A 5072-nucleotide genomic window follows, 5' to 3' on the forward strand; every position below is an offset into this window, starting at 1 on the left:
CATACAGTTCACTCAGACTTTATTAATGTGAATTCTCATCCCGTAGTGGGCTTTCATGTATTAACAAGCAGCATCCCAGCTCTTGCTGCTTGAATTGCAAGTTGCAAGAAGTTTTGCCTTTCATTTTTCTCCTGGATTTCTTTTTCATGTGGATTGCAGAGTGTTTTTGCTTAAGCAGTTTTCTGTTTTGTCTTCATGGTGCCTATAGGAATACCATGGTGTTGAATATCTTTATTCTGTCACCTTTCCAACTATTCCTTATTTCTGCCCAGGCAAAGCTGCAGCTTTGATTTTTAGCAGCTAGGCATGACATTACCATCTACCTGGAGGGAAGGAAGAACTGGCACTTTCTGATGTGAAAATGACTAATGCAGGAGGAAGGGAACAGAAACTGCCTTTTGTGGAGTAGAAAGGTGCAGGAAGGAGAACTAATGAGGTATATGTGCATGGTTTCTCTCCTGACTGAGCTAAGAAGGGCTCAATACTGCTCCTAGAGTTTTCCAACCCTCTTGGTTCCACAGAATGCATGCAGTTACCTGGGAGCTCCCACTCTGACATGGTAACCAGGGTGAAGAACCACCACTAATTGAAAAAAACCAAAACGAAACAATGCCCCCTGCCTCTCAAAAAACCCCAAGAAACAAAAAAACCCACATCCAAAACCCAACACAACAAAAACAACCCACAAAACAAACCATCCCAAAACCCTGCAAAGATGAAGGTCTCATGTTCTTTTGCTTTATTGTTGCCCTTTCCCTGTCCCTCACAGCTTGTTTAGTGCCTAGGGATGCAATTCCTAAGTGAATAATTAACTCAATTATTACTAAGTATATTTAAACCAAATGTTCATCTCATAAATATGTGCTCTTGGTCAGCTTGCTGTAGAGTAGAAGCCTTATTTTTTGTTTTTATGTTTATGCATACATGTGGTGGGGAAGAATGGCTGAGGAGGAAAAGCTCTGTACATTTAAACACAGAATGGTTTGGGTTGGAAGGGACCTTTAAAAGCCATCTAGACCAACCTCCCTGCAATGATCAGGGACATCTTCAACTAGATCAGGTTGCTCAGAGCCCCATCCAGCCTGACCTTGAATATTTCCACCTCTTTGTCCAACCTATTCCTATGTTTCACTACCTGCAACATTAAAAATTTCTTCCTTATATCCAGTCTGTAGCTATGATCTTTTAGTTCAAAACCATTACCCATTGTCCTATTGATACAGACCTTTAAGGTTGTCATCTTAGGGATTTGCTACAGGTTTTTAGTTTAACACCTGACAATCTGTCAGAGACTTAACTGCAGCTGCTCTGTGGTGTTTAAAATAGTATACAATTGAAAACCTTCTAGCTATTAACAAAATTCCAAGGCCAGTATCTAGTCTTCCTGCAGGACTGAGGAGTGACAAACAGGCTACAAACCTCAGTCTCTGGTTGTGACCAAAGCCAACACATCTGTGGGAGTCCCACTTCTGGCTTTGTTGCATCTGTTGACAACTGAACCTGCACACACAGGCTGCAAGGTCAGGCTTTTGGAAGATGTACACCTAGAAGGTACAGAACAGGAAGAATATTTGTAAATTAACATCTAACACTTCTTAAGGTATAAATGTTTGCAATTCACTTCCACCAGCATGTGATTCACATGAAATCTTAAGGATTTCTTACAGTCCTTCCGAAAGCTCCAGCTTGGGTGTGTGCAGTGAAGGGGATGACAAACCAAACCTTGCATGCTGGGCTTCTGCCCTTAGGGATACACTTGCCTGGCATGATGTCTAAGGCTTTTTAGTGTCACTGGCAATTGTTACTTGGGCAATGCCTGGGTTCTGATGGGTGGTCACTGCCAGCCTGGGAGGGATTGTGGGCTTGCAGAGCAGAACCTAGGAGGCTATAATTCATGGGAGCTATTGATAGGGGGTTGAAGAGGAGATCTGGATTGCTCAGTGTGTGTGCTAGCTCCATTTCTTTACTACTTTCTGAAGTCAGATTCAGGCAGAACTTCAAGCTTTCTGGAATCTGATGTAGTATTTTAAAGAATTATTTTTCTAGTAACTTGGGTTCTGTGGTAGCTGAGCTCTCTTTGCAGCCCAGTGTTGATGCTCTGCTGCAGCGGTGCCTGTGCGTGTCTGCAAGCAATCCATGATGTCTGCAAGCATTGTTAGAGAGCACAGTTCAACTCTTAATGCTGAAATTACTTCTTTTTTTCTTTCTGTGTAGTGGTGTTGGGTTTTTTGTTTGTTTTGTGTTATTTTGTTTGTTTTTGTTTGTTTGTTTTTTAACAGCATAGGGGAGCAATACAATATTGCCTATTCTTGCGCTTATTAAGGGTGCTAACATTAATCCATTAACTTCCCTGTTGCTTCTGGAGCTCCATCCTGATATCCCAGCACTGCTAACAGAATTACTCTTTTTTTTTGCCCCTCTTTCCCTCATCCTACATAATTTTACTGGAACAATTCAGTTGGGAGCAGTGAAGCTGCAGGGCAGGAACTGACAGCACCGGGGTTGCATTGATGCACACATTTTCTCACTCTTATTCTCTTAATAGCCTCACAACCAACAGCAGATGTAGCATAGCAGATGTAGGCTGAGCTACTGGTTGAGCTGGGCTGGCCAGGGCTAGGACCTGCATTAATAGTAGCTGGGCCATTCACCTATCGTCATAAATCATATCATGCCATAGAGTGGTTTGTGTTAGAAGGGACCTTAAAATCATCTAGTTCCAACCCCCCTACCATGAGCAGGGATGGCTTCCACTAGACCAGGATGCTCAAAGCCCCATCCAACCTGGCCTGGAACACTTCCAGGGAGGGTTATCTACAACTTCCTTGGTCCACCTGTGCCAGTGTCTCATCACCCTCACAGTTAATGCTTTCTTCCTAATGTTTAAGCTGAATCTCCACTCTTTGAATGCAAAGCCTTCCCCCTTGTTCTTTCACTACATACCCATGTAGCAATTCCCTTTCCACTTTCCCTGCTGTCCCCTTCAGGTACTTGAAAGCCTCTGTAATGCTTCCCTGAAGCCTTCTCTTTTCCAGGCTGAACAACCCCAACTCTGAGCCTGCCTTCAAAGTAGATGTGTTACAGCCCACTCATCATCTTTGTGGCTCTCCTTCAGACTCTCCCCAACAGCTCCATGTCCATCTTGCATTGGAGACCCCAGAACTGGACACAGTACTTCAGGTGGGGTCTTGTGAGCGCAGAGTAGAGGGGGCAGAATCACCTCCCTTGACCTGCTGGCCACGCTTCTTTTGATGTAGCCCAGGACACAGTTGGCTTTCTGGGCTGCAAGCACACATTGATGGCTCATGTTGAGCTTCTGATAAATCAACATCCCCAAGGTTGTTTTAAATCCATTCTCTGACCAGCCTGTATTTGTGCTTGGGATTGCTCAGGTAGGAGGATGAGGACAGGTGTATTTGTTCCATGCCACTGGCTGCAAGTGTTTACCTCTGTTTCTGCAGGGTTGCTTTCCCCATTAAGAACCTTGGTGATCAGCCTGAAGCTGGGTCAGTCCTGGCTGTGCTGCCAGAGCCAGGTGGGACCCCTGCACACCAGGACTAGCAATGACCAGTCAAAGTGAGGACCCAAATGCTCTGTCTGGGAGGTAAACTTCATTTTCCAAGTATTTATTTCTCCCTCCCCCTCTCCATTATGTATCTCTGGGTTATGTGAAGTGTTTGATCTGTAAAATAACTGTTACCTTTGGCCATGCTGGGTAAATGTGAGCAATGGGCCTTCCTCTGCCTGGTGGATGGGCCGGGCTGTCACCTGAAGGGGATGGAGGGATGGCCGGAGAGTGTGTGTGTGGTCCCTGTGCCAGGCAGGTACCAGGATGGGAATGCCCCATCCTGCTTCCTGCACCTCACAGGCATTCATAGTGCCAGTCTGAGGTTTTCACTGGCCCCTGAGAACCCCAAGATGTCTTAGAGTTTCTTGATGGCCACAAAAGAAGCCTGAAACCCCCCACACTAGATGCCCCTGAGGCAGGGCAGAGCTGCTGAGCCACGTGCTGCAGCTTAGTTGTGCCCTTCCCCATGTTGTGGTTTAGGGACAGGGTTTACTGGTGGATGGGGGAGTGCTGGGTTAACCACTGGACTTGATGATTTCAAAGTTTTTTTCTGACCAGAATGATTTTATGATTCTGCAGTGGGATGTGCCACTGCCTGTTTTTACTGCTCTACTCGTGGGTCATGGGTTGCAGTGGTGTTACTTGATGCCCTCATCCAGTGTGTCTTGCACTGACAAGTGCCTCACTTCTGTGTCTGCAAGGCCTCGTCCCCTCCCACCCTCGGTGGGCACGGGTGGACATCCCTGGGGGTCCCTCTGGCCTCCAAGTTGTCAGATGAGTTGTTGACTGCCCTGGGCACCATCATCACTCACCCTCCAGCCTCTCTTCAGGCAGCACCCTGATGTCTTCACTGCAGGGTCACATTTACTGCTTGCTGTTTGCTGATTTTCTATTTCTATCAGCTGCAGACAAGCCCAGTCATGGAGGGTGGGAATGAACTTGGCTGACATGATTGATATACTCAGAAGAAATGATTGGTGTCAATCAGTGTCGCTGTGTTGACTTCACTTTGTGCTGACACACTGATGCGCTGTGACCTACAGAAGGGGAATATAATCTTGTTTTCTTTCTCCAGGCTCAGCAGGGTGTTACAATTCAGCCTGTTTTCAAAAAGGAAAGCTCAGGTAGCAGAAAAAGACATTTTGAAGAAGATTTGATAGATTTGGTGAAACCCAGGCAAACCACTTGTGGTTTTTATTTCCTGGGCTGGATTGATCTAGTTCAGTAAAAAGATTTTGTTTTGCTGTAGTTAAGTTTTACCTCCGTAAAAGTGTTTTATTTCTTGGAAGTGGGTTCTGGTATCACAGAATTGTGGAATGGTTTGGACTGGAAAGGATCTTCAAAGACCATCTAGAGTAAGAACCTGGTCATGGGCAGTGCATATTTCACTAGATACCCTTAAATGGGCCCATGGATGGGGCATCCACAGCTTCTCTGTGCAACCTGGCCCAGTGTCTCACCACCCTCATAGTAACAAACATCCTCCTGTCCAGTTTAAACCTAC

This window comes from Calypte anna, chromosome 1 (genome assembly GCF_003957555.1).
Source record: "Calypte anna isolate BGI_N300 chromosome 1, bCalAnn1_v1.p, whole genome shotgun sequence".
NCBI lineage: Eukaryota > Metazoa > Chordata > Aves > Apodiformes > Trochilidae > Calypte > Calypte anna.